The sequence below is a fragment of the Lolium rigidum genome, chromosome 7 (genome assembly GCF_022539505.1).
Source record: "Lolium rigidum isolate FL_2022 chromosome 7, APGP_CSIRO_Lrig_0.1, whole genome shotgun sequence".
NCBI classification, from domain to species: Eukaryota; Viridiplantae; Streptophyta; class Magnoliopsida; order Poales; family Poaceae; genus Lolium; species Lolium rigidum.
In genome coordinates, this window is record NC_061514.1 from 76,778,454 (window position 1) to 76,801,952 (window position 23,499).

The window sequence follows — 23,499 nt, forward strand, 5'->3', positions numbered from 1 at the left end:
TAGGAGTTAGTGTTATGCATTTTTCTCTCTATAGAAGACTTGATCTAGAAAAATTAATACCAACTGATATATCCTTGCAAATGGCTGATAAGTCTACTACTATTCCTGTTGGTATATGTGAGGATGTTCCTGTTCAAGTTTCTCATCATTGTATGATACTAACTGACTTTTTTGTGTTGGAAATGCCAAAAGATGATAATATGTCTATTATTCTTGGGAGACCTTTTCTTAACACTGCATGGGCTTTTATTGATTGGAACCAAGGAAAAGTAACTTTTAATGTCGATGACAAAGAGCATACGGTTTATTTTCCCAAGAATATTGATGTGAATTATGGTCAAAAGTCAATTATTAATGTTGGTACCATCCAAATTGGGAAATTTCATTTGCCTTTGCCCAAGCCAAAGAAAGAGAATAATATTGTCATGATTGGAACTATTCCCGTCGAGATTGAGGTAACATAATCAATGTGTGAAATGCAAAGTTTTACTTCAGATGAAATTGTTTTGATAACAAGACTTGATCAACCTTGTTAGCAAAATAATTTTGGATGAATGAAACTATGTTTTCACATATGTTCCATTGATTAAATTTATATTAGAATGTTTTAGAGTTTCTATAGATTTGGTTTTGAATTTTTTTCATCATTCCATAATGTTTTCCTGCGATAGATTCATTATTCAAATTCTGAAAATTGCCCAAAATAAAGTTTCTCGAAAAATTCCAGAAAATGTATAGAAAATTTTTACGCATGAAAAGGGGCAGAGAGCACCTGAGGCAGCCCATGGGGCCCACAGGCCGGCCACACCATGTGGTGGCATGGGGCACACCCTGGCCTCGCTAAGGCCAGGTGTGGGGCCCCCTGGCCCTCCACTTGCTCCCTCCTCTGCCATTCTCTTATCTCTCCCAAAAAGCACCCCACCATTGCTCAAACCCGTGCTCTCGCTGTTTTTCATCGCGAATTTTTTATCTCCTTCCTCAGCCCATATTTCTTGCTGAAATTTGAAGCATTTGCTCTCCGGTATGTGACTCCTCCGATTATCCAAGTAGAATTTTGATTGGTGAAGTATATCTTAAATATTTTGCTGATGTAGATGACATTCTAAGTGAGCTTGCATGCTTCTATTATGATGGGACAAGTTGTTTTGATGCATGTTTAGTCCTCTTATAAGTCTCCATAGTGTTCTCCTTCATTTGTTTGTCTTAAAACCATTTTTTATGAGGTTTGTTAAAAATTCCAGAGATGGAAGGCAATGAATATCAACTCAACCAACAAGAACCGGAGTTGAATGAAGTCATGAAGGTTCACCGGGAAGAAGTAGTTTTTCCTTCTCTTTATCCATGTGTGGAATTCATGAGTGCTGTAGGAATTCTGCGGGATTTCCGGACATTGGTTTCCAATGCAAGGTTGGAAAGTTTTGTTGATGGTGAACCATACCAACATGTTAAGCTAACTATGTCTGTAGTGCAGGACTTCAGATTTAGTTGGAAATTGCCTAACCCCATGGTTCATTACAAATATATATAATATAGCTGTCGATTTGCATCTCGATGATTTCTGTGCAGCTATCAGAGTGCCACAATGGGGATCATGCGAAAAAATCAAGGATATACCCAAACCATTGCTGGAACTCTATAAAGAAATTTTTCAGTGGAGGAGCTTCTTAGAGGAGGATGGTAAAATCCGATGCATTCAACTTCCTTCTATTCGGTATTTTGCTTATTTTATTACTAAGTGCATTCTAGCTAGAAAGGTTGCAAGCAAATTATCCTCTCATGATTTAGCCTTCCTAGCTGCTACCTTGAAACAAGATAGAGAATATAATTTGGGTGCTTTGATAGCCTCCCGCCTTACTATTAACCGCGAGAAAGGGGGAGTTTGTGTACCTCGTTGCCTCTCGTTTGTTAGCTTTTCACGGTCTAGCACCACATGCTTTGGATTTTTAATTTCCATTAGAGAGGCTTGAACTTAATTCAATGATGCAACATCAATTTGTTTCGTACGAAGCTAACATGTACTACCTACCTTATGAAATTATCTTTTTCAAAAGAAAATCATTATCTCGGTGGGTAACTAAGACCGACCGCCTAGTCAATTTGTCTGCGCCCCTTTTGCTTAACCTTGATGCCAGGAAAGGATGGTCACTCACGGAACAAGAGCTTGACACATACATAGCGGGGCAGGAGCGACATGTACAGGACGATGGAGGGGAGGGCGAAGATAACTTCATCCATCCCTCCAACACTGCTGGGTTCCCATATCAGCAACCTGACTATGACTATGGGTCTTCATCTTATTCTTCCTCACGAGGGCCTGGGTATGATCATGCTAGGGATGACCCACCATCCTGGAGCCACTACTCACCATGGGGTTTATCTCCACTTAGGCCAAAATCCTAAGCTTTGGGGGGTATACCGACATCTCACTCATCTACACATCATACTCTGTCGGAACTTTGTATATCCATGTTTCGCTTTCTTTTTGTTCTTGTTAGTTTTGTTTCGGTAATTTATCTTTATTTGAATCTTGGAAGTTGTTTCTACTGTAATAACCTCTCCTTAGCCTATTTATTTCGTTTTTATACCAAGGATAGCCTCTAATAGGAAGGAGGTAAGAATTTGGGGAGTTGCTGTCTAAAAACAGATTATGTGTTGTCACCGTAAAAGTTCGTATAAATATCCAGAATAGAATTTTGAGCTGCCAATTTTTGAGAATATGCCCCAGGTTGTTATATAACTTTCGTTCGTTGAGCACTTTTCGAGATGAGCTTCCGAACATTTTCATAAAAATCAATCTTTGCTTGCTGTTCTGGGTTGGCAGATTTCTGCCACTTGTTGCATTTGCGTGTTTATTTTAGTTTTCTTTATTTTTGTTGTTCTTGATTTTGTTTCTACTTTCCAAAACACAAAAATATCAAAAATATTTCTGTTCTTTCTCTTCATTTTCTTCTTAGTTTGCTTCATTTTCTCACTATGGTTTGCTATGCGAAAATCCAAAAAGATTTTGCTTTGTGTGTTGATTAAAAAATCGAAAACCCAAAAATATTTGTTGTTCTTCTTTGGTTTTGTATAGATGCTGCAGGGTTCAATGGTGTTCCGTGACTTCATTGGAGCTGGGTTCTCATTTCATAGTATTCAAGTCACACAAGTGAATATCAATAATGACGGTCACGGCAATTCGAGTTGTGGTGAGAGGCAGGTATGAACTCTATTTGTTTTCATTTTTGTACATATACTCATTTATGTGAACATTCTTTGTTTGGTTGTGTAAGGTGTATGCTACTTGATGATGCTCAGTAGTTTATGCTCTCTCATGGTTAGTTCCAATTTACTAATATTAGGTAACATGTCATATAGATGTTTGCTTGCATTGCTCTATTCATATAACAGTGTGACATTGTGGTATCCTCCTCTGAACGTTTCATTTGAATCGACTTGGCACATGCTCAAGCATGCATAATACTAAAACAAAAGTCATTTAAACCTCGATGATTTATCTTGACTCGGAGTTCTTGTATTACTTTTATGCTTCCGTTAATTTTATCCGTCGCAAACATGATTATGACAGTTACTGCTTTCTTGATTGTCACTTCCTAGTCTATTGCTAGCCTTCACTTGTACTGAGTATGATCTCTACTCGTGCATCCAACTACTAAAAACTAAAGATCCAATTGTGTCCACCATACATACCTATGTGTGGTATTTCGGTGCCACTCCAAAGTGAATTGCTTGTGTGCTACCTTTAAACCTTCAAAATTATTATCACTTGTTTTGTGTACTTTATAGCTCATGGGAAAGTAGTCTAAATACTATTGTGGTAAGTTTTATGTCTTATGCATTTCAGTTCTTATAAGTTGCTTGTTGTGTGATAACCATGCTGTCATGGGGAACACCATCAATGTGCCGTTGTTGAATATCATGTGGATTACTATGCATGCTCATATTGTTTGAAGTAAGGGAGATTTACCATGAGTTGCAAAGATTGGAGTATGCATATTTTTAGAGAGGAACATTGGGCCGCCAAAAAAAGCCATGTTCACATGGTGGTAGTTTCAGTTGGACAAAAGTCCAAATATCTGTTGTCCTTGTCTTCCCGGTATGGATGTCCAAAAAGTTGAGTTTATCAAAATTGAGAAATCAAATGAGATTCATCTCCTAGGACCTTTGTACAGGAGGCAAGGAGGCACCCCTTTGTGACACTTGGTTGAAACATATGTATGCGATGAAAATCCATGGAAATCCAAGCTAATTAGGACAAGGTGTGAGCACTATTAGTATATTATGCACGAGGCGAGCAACTTATAGGAAGTGTTATGCATGAGTGATAACCCACAACTATAGGGGATCGCAACAGCCTTCGAGGGAAGTAAAACCCAATTTATTGATTCGACACAAGGGGAGCCAAAGAATATTTGTAAGCCTTAACAGCGGAGTTGTCAATTCAGCTGCACCTGGAAACAGACTTGCTCGCAAGAGTTTATCAGTAGCAACAGTTTTATAGCAGTATCAGTAGTGAAATATAAGCAGCAGTGTAATAAAGACAACAGTAGTGATTATAGTAAACATCAGGATTAAAATACTGTAGGCACATGGATGGATGAACGGGCGCTGCATGGATAAGAGAACTCATGTAACAATCAAGGCAGGGTATTTGTAGATAGTAATAAAACAGTATCCAAGTACTAAACAACCATAGGCATGTGTTCCGTATATAGTCGTACGTGCTCGCAATGAGAAACTTGCACAACATCTTTTGTCCTACCAGTCGGTGGCAGCCGGGCCTCTAGGGAATCTACTGGTAATTAAGGTACTCCTTTTAATAGAGCACCGGAGCAAAGCATTAACACTCCGTGAACACATGTGATCCTCATATCACCGCCTTCCCCTCCGGTTGTCCCAATTTATGTCACTTTGGGGCCTCGGCTTCCGGACAGCAATATGTGTATACAACTTGCAGGTAAGATCATAAAACAATGAATATCATCATGAATCAATAACATGTTCAGATCTGAAATCATGGCACTCGGGCCCTAGTGACAAGCATTAAGCATAACAAGTTGCAACAATATCATAAAAGTACCAACTACGGATACTAGGCACTATGCCCTAACAATCTTATGCTATTACATCAACAATCTCATCCAATCCCTACCATCCTCTTCAGCCTACAGCAGGGAAATTACTCACACATGGATGGGGAAGCATTGATGGTTGATGGAGAGGCGTCGGTGGTGATGATGGCGATGATCTCCTCCAATTCCCCGTCCCGGCAGGGTGCCAGAACGGAGTTTCTGGTCCCGATACGGAGTTTCGCGATGGCGGCGGAGTTCTGGATGTCTTCTGGCAAATTGGTCGAACCCCCTTGCGTTTTTAGGTCAGAGGCCTTAAGTAGTCCAGAGGGGAGCGTCGGAGGCTGGCCGAGGCGGCGCCACCATAGGCCGGCGCGGCCCAGGGGCCCACCGCGCCGCCTGGTGGTGTGGGCGCCTCGTGGTCCCCCTCCGTCTCGTCTTCTGGCTCCGTCAATCTTCTGTGAAAATAGGCCCATTGCAATTATATCTGGGGATTTTCCTGAAAGTTGATTTTCTGCACAAAAATAAGACACCATGGCAATTCTGCTGAAAACAGCGTTAGTCCGTGTTAGTTGTATCCAAAATACACAAATTAGAGGCAAAACAATAGCAAAAGTGTTCGGGAAAGTAGATACATTTTGGACGTATCAACTCCCCCAAGCTTAGCTTATTGCTTGTCCTCAAGCAAATCGCTTAACAACTGAGTGCGATAAAAGAACTTTCACGAACACATTTGTTCATATGATGTAAATATTCTCATGATATGGACAAGTACTTAGGCAATTCATAATAAGATAAATGCAAATAAAGTTATCTAATAGTTATGTCAATCATGGAAAAGATACCAACAAACTAATAATAAGCATCATGGAACATATCTATCAGCAGGATTGCAATGCTCATAAAAAGATATTGGTATCTCGCTTGCCCGTATTTGTACAGCAAAACATAAATGCCTAGGCACCTCTGAAATTCATGGAAAGACTAGAAGTAAAGATTATCAAAGATAAAAGCATCAAAGCTATACCACAGTTAACTATATTTTGGGACAAGCATATTACACTAAGAATGACAATTATGCTCTCAAGAAGGTGCTCAAAGAAAGGATGATGACTCAACATAAAACTAACAGATTGACCCTTCGCAGAGGGAAGCAGGGATTTAACATGTGCTAGAGCTTTTCATTTTTAAAACAGAAGTAAAATTGTTTTGAGAGGTGCTTGTTGTTGTCAACGAATGGTAGTGGGCACTCTAACTACCTCGTCAACCAGACTTTCAAGAGCGGCTCCCATGAAGGACGTTATCTCTACCAGCAAGGTAGATCATCCCTCTTGTCTTTAGTTTACACATGTATTTTAGTTTCATTATGGATGACACTCCCCCCAACCTTTGCTTTCACAAGCCTTGGCTAACCGAATCCTTGGGTGCCTTCCAACATTCACATACCATGGAGGAGTGTCTATTTGCAAATTAAGTTGCTTATCGATAAATCGGGGCAAAACATGTGAAGAGAATTATTAATGAAAGTTAATTAATTGGGGTTGGGCACCCCGTTGCCGGCTCTTTTTGCAAAATTATTGGATAAGCGGATGTGCCACTAGTCCATTGGTGAAAGTCCGTCGAGAGTAAATGACAAGGTTGAAAGATAAAACACCACATACTTCCTCATGAGCTATAAAACATTGACACAAATTGAGAAGTACTTTGAAGGTTTTAAAGGTAGCACATGAGAATTTACTTGGAATGGTTTGAAATGCCATGCATAGGTATTTATGGTGGACACTTTGGAATAACTTGGTTTTCGTGGGTTTGGAAGCACGAGCAGCATTCTCGCTCAGTACAAGTGAAGGCTAGCAATAGGTCGGGAAGCGACAATCAAGAGATCAATAACTGTCATAATCATGCTTGCGACAAAATAAATTAACGGAGGCATAAAAGTGATACAAGAACTCTGAGGCAAAGTAAATCATCGAGGCTTAATTGACTTTTGTTTTTCAGTCATATGCATGCGTGAACATGTCCCAAGTCGATTCAAATGAATTATTCAGAGGAGGATACCACAATATCATACCTATCTATGAATAAAACAATGCAAGCAAATATTTATGACATGCTACTCATATTAATAAATTGGAGCTAAACATGAGAGATCATGAACTACTAGACTTTCATTAAATGACATATACCTCACATGAACCAACTAAGCATGCTCACATGGATGAGTATATGTACAAAAATGAAAACAAATAGAGTTCATACCAGCCTCTCACCACAGTCGAGTTATCGTAGATCATCATTATTGCCTTTCACTTGTGTAGCTTGAATAATATGAAATGAAAACCAAGCTCCAACCACCGGAGACCGCTGAACTCCATAATAAACTTTACAAAACCAAAGAAGAACAACAAATATTTTTGGTGTTTTCGAATTGAAAACAAGAACAAAAGGAAACAGGCAAACAAAGCAAAAACAAGAGAATGAAAACTAAAAGAGTCACATAAACACAAAGTAGCAGAAATCAGTAAAACTTGACATCAGTACAGTAATCATTTTTTACGAAAATCTTCCGCTGTTCAACTCAAAAAGTGCTCAACTAATGAAAGTTAGATAATAACCTGGGGAACATGCAAAAAAATTGGCTTCTCAAAATAACGTTCTGGCTCTTTTTAGGAATTTTTTTAGTGTCAGTCCAGAATCCGTTTTTAGACAGCACTTCCCCAAATATCATCTTCCTCATATTAGAGGCAACCATAAGAAGCGAAACAAGTATGTACAAGTATCCGGCAATTGTAATATGCAATGAGTGAGTGATGCCGGCATACCTCCCCCCAAGCTTAGGCTTTTGGCCTAAGTGGAGATCAACCCCACGGTGCCCATGAGGTGGCACCTCCGTAGTATGATGAAGAAGGATCCTGCCCTTGGTACATGCTGGAAGACGCACCAGGATACGTGACGGTGTACCCGTCGGAGGGCTCGGCGTCCTCAGAGTCATGCTGCTGGTGGAAACCACGTATCCTCAGCTCCTCATCCACCTCCTCCTTAGAGCGCGACCACGGCTTTCTGCGAACACTGAACAAATCAGTCTGCGGCAAAGGGATTTCCCTCTCATCCCCGTCAATAAACAACATTTAATAGACAATATTTTCTAGATTAGAGTCAGTTGTGACAAATTGGTGATACTTCATAACAGCAATATCAAGCTTAATAGGAGTTAATTTCTCATCACTAGGATCAACAGGAAGACCTAGATATGCAACAATACGTGAGGCAACAATTCCTCCATAAATAGGTCCCTTACTAGCTAAGCGACGAGCAATGAGACCACCAAGATGATAAGGTGTACTTCCAGTAAGTGCAGCAACCAGAAAAGCAAGATGATAACTGGAAATGTTGTTAGTGTTCTCCCTACCAAGAATGGTAGTAGCAAGATAGTAAGCGAAGTATCTAATGGCAGGGAGCTGAATGTTTCTTATCTTGCCGCGCTGAATGGTACGGTCATGATCATTGGTAACTTCTCGATAGAGTTCCGTCAAAGCTTTGGGACGGTTCTCGATCTTCTTCGCTGTACCTATAGGAGTAATATCCAATGCAGCACAAAAATCCTTCAACTTCATAGTAATAGGCATGTCATAAATCCTAAATTTAACTGATGGTGAGAAGGCTGAGTTGCTGAATTTAAAGCTTTCAACAAAGATTTTAGTTAGCCTGTAAAATTGATCACTATCATCTTCCATATAGGTAGATAAGCCCACACTATTGATGAGAAACAAGAAGTCATCAAGTAGCCCTGCATTACGCAAAAAGTCAAAGCATGGAAAGGATGAAGCATTAGGAACTCCATTATCCTCTTCAGCTTCAAAGCTAGGTGCAATGACATCCTCATCATAGGATCGCCTAACTCGAGTGGCTGACCTTGAGGGCCTTCCCGCTCTTGTCGTATCCCTTTCGAACACTTCTCCAAAGGTGTGGTTATGCATCTTCCTTTTCTGAAAATTTTCAACAATAATTATAAAAGTTGGTTTCGAGACATATAAATGAGGGCAACTACTATAGGAACTTGGTAGAGTACTAAACATGCATCAAGACTAATTTTTACAACTTAGAAAAAGCATGCAAGCTCACTTAACATGTCACCGGCACACGTCCTGGCTATTGCAAGGGCGTGCCACCTGACCTATACCTGGTCAGGAAGGTGATGGATTGCTTCAATTAGTTTCCTCCATGGCAGACACGTAAACATTAAATCCGAGCCTCGATCGGCTCTCAGGTTACCCTGTGAATCGGCTCAAGGAGCCGATTGACCCATGGTTCGCATTGGATCTACGATAACATGGGGATCCTGCTTTATCAATACCAAGTTAAATCGATCTATGATAGTCTAGGGCTTTCACCGCATAATTGGAACGTCCTACGCGTAGTTGAGCCTGGCAGATACGAAAGATAGTAGAAAACTAGTCCTAGAAGAGGCCTAAAAACCAACACAGAGTCGATTCCCGGAACAACCCTTCTTGGATCGGCAAACCATACCTTACGCACTACTGGAACGTTCAACCCGTTTGCAAGGCCTAACCATGCGGATATCAAACTAATCCTTGGAGAACAAGGAACAACCATAATAGATCAGATCTACTAAATAAAGACCAAGCAAGATGCTGCCCTTACACCTAAGATAGGTGCAAAGGCAGCTAGATGTTTAGGGGCAGCATATCTAAGCAAACATATCAAAAAAGTATCGATGTTAGCCCCAAAATGTCTATGATAATGGTATTACTCGCCATCAACAAGGCTTCAGTACGAGCAACACAAAACAACGAATAAACTGATACTGCTCAGATCGCAAGATGCGATCTGGGCAGCATGACGCTTACCCGGAAGAAACCCTCGAAACAAGGGGTGGCGATGCGCCTAGATTGTGTTTGTTGTGAACGTGATCGTCCTCTTTTCTCAATAACCCTAGGTACATATTTATAGTCCGTAGACTTTCTATCTTTGGAATAAACCTAACTGTGTACGACCATACTCTATCTCTTAATTCTAAACTGAAATGTAATCTACCATAATGTACAGATATACGGGCAATCTAGCCCAAACTCTCGTACGAGGCCGATTCAGAAACACTTTATGTGCATATCCTCTAAGCCCATCTCAATCACGGCCCATCTCCTTATTTGGCTAAAATCCGGCGATAACACATGCCCCTGGTTTTGGCAATAATAATTCCAAAACCACTATGTTTTCCTTCATCGGGTTACGCGTTGCAGAGCAGAACCGCTACAGTGCCCTTCCATCATGATGCCTTGCCTTCTCAACTTCTCCGTACTGCACGATTTGACAGTTTTGGCACCGCATCCTCGAAAACTGCCACAGCATTGAATCATCTTCCACTGTATCCCCTTTATTTAACCTCATCCGAGCAGTTCGCCTCCTCATCCTCTTGTTCTGCATTAGCAATCGAAACTCCCCTCCTCTGCAACCATGGACTCCTCCTCTATCTCCTGCTCTTCGGGTCTCTCCTCCCAATCATCCTCCTCCCGTAAGCCGACGCCGGAGTACGACCCGATAGCGGCGTACGAGGCCCGCGCCCCACTGTGGTGGGACGAGGCGGATTGGGATTTCGCCGTCAGGTCTGAGGATGACGAATCCTTGACCGACGGGGAGGATAACTTCCAGTTCCTTGTTGACGGGGAGTTGGAGGAAGAGAGCGACGACGATGTTTTCTCCTGGGGCGAGGACATCTCCTCCGACGAAGAGGATGAGACAGAGGACGACTTCTCCTCCGATGAATACCCGCCGGCGAAGCGCTTCCGCGTCGGGTCGGAGGACGACGACGACGACGACGAAGAAGAAGAAGAAGCCCCTGCCGACGGCTTCAGCAGCAGCGACGAGGACATCACCGGCAGCAACGCCAATGGCAGCGAGGACGGCGACGACGAGGGCAGCGACGGCGCCGGCCCCTAGATTAGGGACTACTAGAATAGGGCTAGTAGTAGTACATTAGGTAGCAGATCTCCCTTTTGTGAGCAATCGGCTCTTATTGTAAAAAACCCTCTTTATCAATGAAGAATGCTTCTATGTCTGATTTTTCCGATTGTCAAAGTAGGTCAACGCACCAAGAGCCGATAGCAACGCATCGGTCTTTTACCATAAAACGCCAGTAAGGCTAGACTCAGTTACCCATTTAGACAGGTCCAAGCGGACATTCCCCAAATTCAAATGGTAACCTGCGACCCTCGTCTAAAGGACCAAACTCAGATCCCCAATTGCCCATCGAACAGATTCAACTCGCGGCAACGCGAATCCCAGATCCCCAACCACGCAGATTCATCTCCGCCAGCAAATCAGATGGCGGAATCGTCCAACGCCAACGCAACGGTCTCTGGCCTGAAGGTAATCTTTAACTGCCCCTCGCTATCCGAGCATAGTGTTAGAACTAATAGCAAACGTCTGAATTAATGCCTGATTCCACCATTAATTTTAGGTATCAGACATCCTGTTGCCGCATCCTTCTCTTCCAAACTCTCTTTGTCTTGGTCCCCGTACTGTCAAGAGTCCTGCCCATCTGATTTATTGCGAGGCCCATAGGATCCCCTTCGTGAACCAGAATTTAGATCTAAACTCTTGGGCCGACTGCTTACGAGCCTGGCCTAACCCTCCTGAAGATTGGGTTTCCTGGTACAGTAGAGTATCCAAAACTTACCAATCCAAATGGGAAACCACAGGAATAGCCGATGCTCTGTCCTTATCACTGTCTCCCCTTGAGAAGCATGAAAACCTTCTAAAAACCATCGGCTACTTCGGTCCGATGCTCCGAACTCGCTTCATGTTTGGCCACGGCCCCATGACACCAACTACGCTAGATGTGGTAATGATCACCGGCCTAGACATTACATCCCCAAGCCCCTCTCGCTTTTATGCTGCCAAGGGTCCCTTTCAAGCTCTCTTCCAAAACAGAGTGCACAAGCCGGGGTGCTTACCTTCGACGCCACATGAAAAATAAAGGCCACCGTAACGAGAAAGAACACACGGCCTTCCTAAATTTCTGGTTGGAACACTTCATATTCTCGTGGCCCTTCACTTGCTCCGACCAAGAATTATCTTCCCTTGGCCTATGAACTTGCCAGAGGCACCCAGCTTGGCATCGGCAAACTGTTCCTTGGAGAGGTCTATCGATATCTCCAACTAATGTCCATCAAATTATCTTCCCAACAAACAGTCAAAACAGGAGGTCCCTGGTGGTTTATCCAGCTATGGGCTCAGCTGTATTTCCAAAACCATATCCCAAACTTCCCACTTTTGGCCACTTGCACCTTTCCAGATGCTAACGGGAAGCAGATCCGATGCACTAGCTACGGCCAAGCCTTGTATAGCCTTCCAGGTAGTAAACTGATCCCCAAGGAAGCATCAAAGTGGTTCAGCATTTTCTTCCAAGGCCTGGACAACCCTCTCTTCTTTCCTTACACGGAATCTGAAAATTTTGAAAACCCAGTCTCCTTCAGGCTAGACAACTTTGCCGATGACACCAGCACCCAGCAATTGTATTCCACCATGATCCGTCCATGCTTCCTTCCAGTTGGCATGAGCACATCAAACAGAATAATCAAACCTAGTTATGAGTCCTATCAGCCGGTCGTAGCAGCCTGGCAGTTTGGTCTTGGGCAGGTGTCTCCCCATTTCTTCCTCCACCACTTAACGAGAGCAGAGGCGACTTGCCCGATCTCCTCACCGGTCAGAGGTGTTACTCTTTCTTTGATGCTCTAGCCATCCCAGTCTCTAACAACCTCTCTTTCACCTCGTCAACCGATGGTTTTGAGACCTGGTGGTCAATGTGGAAAACTCATGCCTTCAGGAGAGCTCTGGGACCGTTGCTGAAACAACTCGATGCTGAATATAATATCCCCACAGAACAGGTACTACCACTCATGAATTTCCTTGAAGTGGCTTACAATGATTTTTATAACCTTGCTCTGTCTCCTTGCAACAACAAGATGGTCCAGAACCTACACATGATGACGGCTCCCCCTTTGAATTCTTCCCACCGGCTCCTGTGGTCCTCTTCTGCAAAAGCTCGCCGCCCTTGAAAAAGGTCATGATGCAGAGCCAGCCGATTTCACCAAAATCGGCTTCCAAGAGCAAAGTATCTTCCGGGCTAGCTGCCCCCCGAGTCCGAACCAAAGCGAGAACGACGGTGAGGAAGGTAGCCGCCAGGAAAACTTTGAAGCGCCAGAGCCCTTCTCCAGATCAAGAGAGCTTGCACGTACGTTGATCCATGCCTTGACTGATTTCATCTATCCTTATGGGCTTCTGCAAACATGCTTGTGCTTACTAACTCTTCTTTTATAGGCCTCCACCGAAGGCAACTCCAGCGAGGAAACACAATCCAGTCGAGGGGATTCGAGCTCGGGCAACTCTGGGAAAATCACCACATAGAGCCAGCCAGATTTGCCACCATCGGCTTCCAGGAAAAGGCCAGTTCTCGAACTCGTTGCCCCCCAAGCTCCAATCAAAGGGGGGCAGGGCGTGAGCACCAAGAGGACTCGAAGGAACCGCAAGCCCCTTCATCAAACCAAGAGGCTTCAAATGTAATTACCCTCCATACTCTCCCCGGCTCATCTTTCATGCTAATCCATTGCTGCTCACATCGGCTAACCACCTCCTTTGCGGATCGATGACACTTCTAGTGGGGGAGTCGAGGAAGTACCGATGCCCTCCGCAAACCTGGATCCGAGTAATCCCTAAAGGTGCCGTTGACAAGGTCACCAATTTGGCCAAGCCCCCGAGCGAAACACAAGAGCCGATTACCTCATCATCGGCTGTCCCCCGGTTTCAGGAGAGGTATACTCCTTTCGTTTGGCTTACCCTTCCCTTTTGCTGCATACTGACGCTGTTTCTGTTTGTCAGGGTTGTGACCTCTCGGGCTTGCTAACGTTCGACCCTGAATCCATTGAACCAGCTCCTTCTACAGGATGCGATGAACCACGACCCAGTGTTGTCCTACGTCAATTCCAGCGTCTCAAAGCCTTGCTTTCCTCCCCGATCGAGACGTTGGTCAAAGACTCCGAGTAAGTGAAGAGCGTTCTTGAAGAAATCAAGCACCATCTCCCGGTAACGTTGCAGGTGAAACTTTGGCCAGTTGTGACTCTGTCTGTCTACGGGTCAAGGGTGAAGTTAGCTCGTCAGAGAATCGATCTACGCCACGCCCAAATTCCGTTGAAAGCTGACATTGCAGACAAATGTCAGCGGGTCAATGAGAAAAAGGCGGCCTTAGATGCCAAAACTGACACCTCTGTCAGCACCGCCGAACTTGAGACCTTGCGAAAGGAATTGGAGGACCTTGAAGAGAGGGTCCGAGCAACCAAACAACTTATTTACGATAAGGAAGCTCTTATTGCCCGCTCCCAAGAGGAAGCAGAAGGCCTCAAAGCTCAACTGAAAACTGATCTGGCAGAAATACGTGCCCTGAACAGACGGCTAGTGACGGGCAAGGACAAAGATGACGAGGCCGAGATCGCCGAGGTGGATCGTGTCCGTGTTGACGCCCTCCGTGCCTTCGAGGCATTCCTTCAGTAGATCCTATCCATGTAACCTGATACCTGCTCGTAACAGTTTGTACCTCTAGAGTCGATGGCTGTGCATCGGCTTTTTAGTCTAAAGTCGATGTCTGTGCATCGGCTGTGCTTTGCGTCCTGTTGCTTTGTATATTTTTTTTACTGGTCGATTTCATGCATCGGCCCCCATATTTCACTGTCCATCATCCCACATACTTGGGAAATATTTCTTGAGATGCTGACCATTGACAGCCACTGGGAACTTCACACCGCTCAGCTCCTCGAGCATGTATGCGTTACCCTGTACGGCCCATGCCAATTTGGAGACCATTTACCATACGCTTTGTCCTTAGTCCCCAATGGCAATACAGCTTCCCACACCAGATCACCAACGTGGAACTCCTTTGGTCTCACCTTCTTATTATATGCGCGAGCTACCTTGGCTTTGTTCTCTTTAATTTTCTCAAGCGACCACAGTCTAAGTTCCATTAGATCCTCAATGCTATCACTCATCAGGGCTGCATATTCTTCGGTTGTTAAATCATTCTGAAACGTAATACGTCTCGACCCAGCCGTGATTTCCCAGGGCAATACGGCTTCTTGTCCATAAACCAGATGGTATGGCGAGGTTTTTATCGCTCCATGACATGACATGCGATAAGCCCACAAAGCCTCTGACAATACCTCGTGCCAACGTATAGGGTGCTCGTCGACTTTCCTTTTAATCAGCTTGATAAGGCTCTGGTTGGACGCTTCAGCTTGCCCATTTGCTTGAGCATAGTATGGAGACGATCGGATCAACTTAATTCCCATGTCCTCGCAAAACTTTCTAAACTTGTGAGAAATGAAGACCGAACCTCCATCGGTCGTGATAGTCTGGGGAATCCCGAATCTATGAATGACATGTTCTTTCACGAAATCGATAACATCTTTCGATGCCACTGACTTCATAGGGACGGCCTCCACCCATTTAGTGAAATAATCTGTAATGGACAAAATCCATACATGGCCTTTGCTCGATGGAGGATTGATTTTGTCGATCATATCCATGCCCCAACCTCGAAATGGCCAAGGCTTGATGATGGGGTTCATTGCTGATGCGGGTACCGTCTGAATTTTCCCAAACTTCTGACACGCTTGACACCCTTTATAGTACTTAAAACAATCCTCAAGCATGGTGGGCCAATAAAACCCCGATCGCCTGATCAACCATTTCATCTTATGAGCCGATTGGTGAGTTCCACAGGCGCCTTCGTGTACCTCGTGTAAGAGTCGATTTGACTCGGCTGGTCCCAGACATCTGAGAAGTAAGTCCTGTAGAACATGTCATCCCCAATAAGGACATACTTCATGGCCTTGTACCTTATCCGTTTAGGTGCCCCCCGAGCCGGATCTTTCAAGTAATTGAAGATATCGGCTCTCCAGTCATCCGGTTCCAGGAACTGTACCTGAACATTGGCTCCACCTGCTACGTCCTTGTAGCCTGACCCCATCTGTGCGAGATCGTTCACCTCGGTATTTTGGGACCTCGGGATCCAGTTGAAGTTTATGTACTTAAATTGTGCCATCAGCTCACGGCATTGCATCCATAATGGGAAGAGCGACTCGCTCTCACATTTGTATTCCTCCGTGAGTTGGGAAATCACCAATTTTGAGTCTCCAAAAAGTTCCACCGTCCGCCCCGGCTTCCATAAGCAACTCCATTCCCTTGCGTATTGCTTCATACTCAGCAACATTGTTGGTGCAAGGGGTAGGTAGCCTGATGGAGAAGGAATATGTTGCCCACCGGGGCGACACGAGTAGAATGCCGATGCCGCAACCATCATCACAAGCCGATCCATCGAAAAACATGGCCCATGCACGCACAGACAATGCTGCTATATCAGTGTTGATTCGTTCAGCAATAAGATCGGCCAATGCCTGTCCCTTGACTGCTTTCGCAGGGTGATACCGGATATCAAATTCCGATAATGCAAACATCCACTTACCGAGTCGGCCTTTCAACACAGGAGCCGACAGCATATGTTTGATGACATCTGATTTGCATATGATGACAATTTCCGCTGACAGCAAGATGTGACGAAGCTTGGTGCAGGTAAAAAATAGGCAGAGGCACAACTTCTCGATCTCAGGGTACCTAGTCTCTGCATCCAACATCCTTCGCTGAGGTAGAAAGCGACTCTCTCCGGACCATCATAAACTTGCACCACCACTGAGGCGATGGAAGTGTTAGCTACTGACAAGTAAATATAGAATGGTCTGTCTTGCTGGGGCGGAACCAACACAGGTGGCTTCGTTAGATACTCTTTAATCTCGTCAAACGCTCGATGTTGCTCTGCCCCCCAGCGAAACTCCTCATCAGATTTAACTTTTACCAACCCCATGAACGGCTCGATTCGCCCTGACAGATTGGAGATGAACCTTCTGACGAAGTTGATTTTGCCGATGAGACACTGGAGTTCCTTCTTCGTGGTAGGTGGCTTCATTGTTCGCACTGCCTCCTGACTTTTTAGGCCGATCTCAATTCTGCGTTCATGAACCAAGAAACCCAAGAATTGACCGGCCGTTACACCAAAAGCACACTTCTTTGGATTCATTCTTAGCCCGAATTTTCTAGTTCGGTCCAGGATGCGTCGCAAATCCTCCAAGTGTCCTTCTACTGAAACGGACTTGACTACCACGTCATCAATGTAAATCTCCACCAACTTGCCGATCAGATCATGAAAGATGTAATTCATGGCTCTTTGGTATGTTGCGCCGGCATTTTTCAGTCCAAATGTCATGACTACATATTCAAACAAACCCACCGAACCTGGTACTCTGAATGCAGTCTTGTGTATATCTTCTGGAGCCGTAAAAATTTGGTTGTAACCGGCATTGCCATCCATGAAACTTAAAACCTTATGACCAGCAGCTGCATTGATCAATGTCTCTGCTACCGGCATTGGATACTCATCCTTTGGAGTGGCTCTATTGAGATCCCAAAAATCTATGGCGACGCGCCATCGGCCGTCCTTTTTCTGTACATGTACGATACTAGAAATCCACTCAGCATACCTGCATGGCCTGATGAACCCGGCGTTCAACATTTTCTCGATCTCTTTCTTGACTTCTTCTAAAATTTCGGCCTTCATCTGTCGTGCTCGTCGTCGGAACGGCCGAAATCCTTTCTTAAGAGGGAGCCGATGCTCAATGATGCTCCTGTCTAACCCGGGCATCTCTGTGTAATCCCAGGCAAAGCAATCTGGGTATTGTTTCAACAGAGCTATCATCAGGCCCCTCAGATGCGGATCTAACTTTTTGCTGATAAATGTTGGTCGCGGCTTATCCCCAGGACCAATGTCAATCTCTTCTAACTCATCAGCTGATGTAAATCCATATCCTAGCTTTCCGTCGCCTGCTAGATCGATGCTGAACACAGGCAAAACGTATGGTGAGGATAATTTGGGCCGATTGCTGGAATCGGCCCCCTTTTCGATTGCATTGCTCAATGAAGGTTTACACCTTATTTGTGCTCTACTACGGCAGGGAGTCTCCCTACTACGACTACGCGACATGCTTGAGGTGAGATCATTGCTTTTTATTTTTTGGGGCCGATCGCAGGGATCGGCCTTGCCACGTACGTCCATTGACTTTGCTCTTGCTACTCTTTCAGGCCGGTGGATAAGACCAGCCTCACCCCGTTTTTTGTAGCTTCGATGCGCTCACAGCCGTCCAAACTGACTCCAGAGATCGGCTCTTGGTCTTCTGCATCCCAAATATTCATGCCAGCTATTGAGATCTCGAACGAGTCATTTGCATGAACGACCTCCACTTCATCTCCATCCCACTGTATCAGGCATTGGTGCATTGTGGATGGAATGCAACAGTTGGCGTGAATCCAATCCCTCCCTAGCAGGACAGCGTAGGTGCTTTTGCTGTCGACGATGAAGAATGATGTAGGGATGGTTTTTCGGCCCACGGTTAGATCCACGTTCAGAACGCCTTGCGTTTCTGATGCTTGGCCATTGAAGTCGCTTAATGTGACGTTGGTTTTGACCAGATCTGCGTTAGAGCGTCCCAAACGCCGTAGCATGGAGTATGGCATTATATTGACTGCCGCTCCCGTGTCAACCAACATCTTGCCGACAGGCTGCCCGTTGATATAACCTCTTAGGTACAGGGCCTTCAAATGTTTGTAGCTCTTCTCTCGTGGCTTTTCAAAGATAACTGGCCGTGGGCCGCAGTCAAACTGTGCTACCGGCACTTCTTCGGTTCTTGGAGCACAAAACTCCGACGGAAGTATGAACACCATATTTGTGCCAGCCGATGCCTTCACATCGGCTTTTATTTGTTTGGGGCGCCATTCTTTCTTCTGTGGTCGAATCTCCGCCTCCAAAGTTTGCTGAATTTTCACGGCCAGATCGGGCCGCGCTTTCCTCAACGTGTGCAGTTATTGTGCCTCGGCTTCCTCCAAGCTACGTAGCCGCTGAACCCTACGCTTTTGGGAGTGACTGAGTCCATCAGGGCACCAACTTGGCCGGTGGTATCTATCTTCTTCTTCATCTTCTGACTCCTCGAAATCTTCCACTCGAGATGACTAAGCTCGTCTGTTCTGAGATGGGAGAGGCCCTAGACGTTTGAACACTGAAACCTCACCTGTGTCCTCCTTCTGCTGTCTACATTCCGGGCAGTTGTCGATTGTAGGCAATCGGCTCATTCCTGAATCCCAGCGAGTGCTTAAAGAAAGGACAATCCCGGTGTCTGTCCATGTCTTCCCTGCTCTCTTGACTTCCCCTTAGCGCGGTGCTCATATCCTTCGTCGTCTCTATCATACCGACGATATTTTCTGTTGTCTACATCAGACCGACGATATCTTTCGTCATCTATGTCGTACCGCCGGCATCGGTCGTAGTGACGCTCATATTTGTTATGGAGATGCGTGGAGAGGGGTCGTTGATACCGCATGTTTCTCACTTGTTACTCGGTGATGTACCGTCTGTCATCATATCGGGGCCGGTCGCGTGGGCCGGCCTCCTCCTTTTCCTTGCCACGGGAGCGACCGGTTTCTCCTTTATCCCTACCATGGTGGTATACATGCCCTGTCATGTTAACATCGAATGAGAAATCTAGCTGACGCCTCGTGGAGTGATTGAGTTCCACCATGTTGACGCCAGGAAACGGTTGCGTGTCCACTTTCATGGCAAACTGACCAAGGATCAAATGGCCTTGTTCTATCGCCGTTTGGATCTGCCGACGCAACTCTTTGCAGTCATTGGTGATATGGGTGAACGAGTGATGCCACTTGCAGTACGGACTCCCGTTCGTTTCTTGCGCCGTAGGGATTTTATGGCCTTTGGGTAACTTCAGTTGTTTTTCCTTAAGCAATAAATCGAATATCTGCTCAGCTTTGCTTACATCGAAGTCAAACCCTTTCGCAGGCCCTTGTTGTTTCACCCATTTGCAGGACACGGGAGCTGCCCCCCCGAGCCCATTCAGCCACAGCTACTTCCTGGTCTTCTGCAGAGTCCCCAACTTCTTCTGTCTTGACCAGGCCTATCGGGCGTTTGAACTTTTCTTGGTACAATTCTGGGTGGCGCTGCTCATACAATGTTAATTTCTGGGCCATGTGCGCCGGTGAATTGTATTCTACTTGGAAAGCCAGATCCTTGATCGGCGCCGCGAGGCCCAACGCTGCCAGATCGATCGCTTCTTTCTCGCTTAAACGAGCCGAATAACATCGGTTCTTGACAGATCTCGAAACGCCGAATGTATTCCGACACCGTTTCTCCCCGTTTATGCCGCACCTGCGCCGGATCAGCAATGCCAGCCTCGGTAGCTTCGAGTGATATTGAACATGAAACTGCTCTTCCAGCTTGCTTCCACGTCCGGATCGAATCCGGTGGCAACGAGGTGTACCACCCAAAAGCTGGTCCCGTGAGAGATTGCGCAAAAAACCTTACACGTAACGGGTCCGATGCTGAAATCATGCCCAATCGTGCCAAATATCGGCTCACATGCTCAATTGAGCTAGACCCTTCGATCCATTGAACTTTGAGAACTCAGGGAGCCGATACTTGGGCGGCAGCGGAATCAAATCATATTCGTTGGGGTACGGCTTGGAATAGCCGACCGTTCTCCTCTTTGGCAGGATGCCGAACTGGTCTCTCAAGATTGTACTGATTTGTTCCACGGTATGAGCTGCAGGGGCTGAGCTTTCATGACTTGTTCCGGTGGCATATTTAGCTAGCCACGCCTGTTTATCGGCGTCCGCTCCAGAAATCCCTCCTGCTGCAATCTGGTTCGTGCGCGCCAAGTTATTGCAGTCCGGCACGTATGTGTACACGTATCCATGTGGGATTTCTTTAGGCGGCCCATGCAGGAATTGGTAATCGCCAGGATCGCCTCCAATCTTGTAGACGACGTATGCCGGTGAACCCGGTGGCTCTGGAGCTGCAAGCGCGAATGGCAGCTGCGGTCTGGTTTCGAATGGTATTTCTCCCTGGTGAGTCCCTAGGGCAGGCCCTGACGGAGAGTACTGATGCTTCATGATTTCCTGAACCACGCGAACCGCAATGCGCTCGAAAGCGTTCACCAGGCTCTCAGAATGACGGTGTAGAGAATGAGCCACCATGTAATTAACTTCCGGCGCGAGCTCTGGTGCGTTCCTCTGAAGGGATAGACAGATCTACTTCATCGAGAACGCCTTCGGGTGAGAACCCTTTCCACCTAATGCCATGTTTACGGGTCCTCTCGAAAGAGCCGATGAGATCGGCTTCGAAGACAGCTTTAATATCATCATATTTCTTCTTGTGCTCATCAGGCAGATCTTCGTACGTGATTGGTGCGTCCGCCATCTCAGCTGCAGATGTTGACGCAGTTGCTGTAGAATGTCCCACCGGGCGTGCCAGAATGTGTTGCCTGCCAAAACCCAACGGCGAGCAGCAACGAGCAACACGAAGAGCCGGGAGGCTCCCAGAACTGCTGGTGGGCCCTGGTCCCTCGGGCGACGGCCCGCAAAAATCCGGCACACGTCCTGGCTATTGCAAGGGCGTGCCACCTAACCTATACCTGGTCAGGAAGGTGATGGATTGCTTCAATTAGTTTCCTGCATGGCAGACACGTAAACATTAAATCTGAGCCTCGATCGGCTCTCAGGTTACCCTGTGAATCGGCTCAAGGAGCCGATTGACCCATGGTTCGCATTGGATCTACGATAACATGGGGATCCTGCTTTATCAATACCAAGTTAAATCGATCTACGATAGTCTAGGGCTTTCACCGCATAATTGGAACGTCCTACGCGTAGTTGAGCCTGGCAGATACGAAAGATAGTAGAAAACTAGTCCTAGAAGAGGCCTAAAAACCAACACAGAGTCGATTCCCGGAACAACCCTTCTTGGATCTACTAAATAAAGACCAAGCAAGATGCTGCCCTTACACCTAAGATAGGTGCAAAGGCAGCTAGATGTTTAGGGGCAGCATATCTAAGCAAACATATCAAAAAAGTATCGATGTTAGCCCCAAAACGTCTATGATAACGGTATTACTCGCCATCAACAAGGCTTCAGTACGAGCAACATAAAACAACGAATAAACTGATACTGCTCAGATCGCAAGATGCGATCTGGGCAGCATGACGCTTACCCGGAAGAAACCCTCAAAACAAGGGGTGGCGATGCGCCTAGATTGTGTTTGTTGTGAACGTGATCGTCCTCTTTTCTCAATAACCCTAGGTACATATTTATAGTCCGTAGACTTTCTACCTTTGGAATAAACCTAACTGTGTACGACCAAACTCTATCTCTTAATTCTAAACTGAAATGTAATCTACCATAATGTACAGATATACGGGCAATCTAGCCCAAACTCTCGTACGAGGCCGATTCAGAAAAACTTTATGTGCATATCCTCTAAGCCCATCTCAATCACGGCCCATCTCCTTATTTGGCTAAAATCCGGTGATAACACACCTACAGCAGCAAAATACTCAAGATATACTCAACCAAACAAAATTCTATTTGGATAATCAGAGGAGTCACATACCGGAGAGCAAATGTGACAAATTTTAGACGGAAATCTGGGCTGAGCAAAGAGATCGAGAAATCATGAGTGACACGCGTACAGCACGCGACCGTTGGGAACCCCAAGTGGAAGGTGTGATGCGTACAGCAGTAAGTTTCCCTCAGTTAGAAACCAAGGTTTATCGAACCAGTAGGAGTCAAGAAGCACGTTGAAGGTTGATGGCGACGAGATGTAGTGCGGCGCAACACCAGGGATTCCGGCGCCAACGTGGAACCTGCACAACACAAACCAAGTACTTTGCCCCAACGAAACAGTGAGGTTGTCAATCTCACCGGCTTGCTGTAACAAAGGATTAGATGTATAGTGTGGATGATGATTGTTTGCGAGAAAACAGTAGAACAAGTATTGCGGTGGATTGTATTTCAAGTATAGAGAATTGGACCGGGGTCCACAGTTCACTAGAGGTGTCTCTCCCATAAGATAAACAAGCATGTTGGGTGAACAAATTACAGTTGGGCAATTGACAAATAAAGAGGGCATGACCATGCACATACATATTATGATGAGTATAGTGAGATTTAATTGGGCATTACGACAAAGTACATAGACCGCTATCCAGACATGCATCTATGCCTAAAAAGTCCACCTTCAGGTTATCATCCGAACCCCTCCAAGTATTAACTTGCTAACAACGGACAATTGCATTAAGTATTGCGCGTAATGTAATCAATAACTACATCCTTGGATATAGCATCAATGTTTTATCCCTAGTGGCAACAAGCACATCCATAACCTTAGAGGTTTCTCTCACTCCCCGATTCACGGAGACATGAACCCACTATCGAGCATAAATACTCCCTCTTGGAGTTACTAGCATCAAC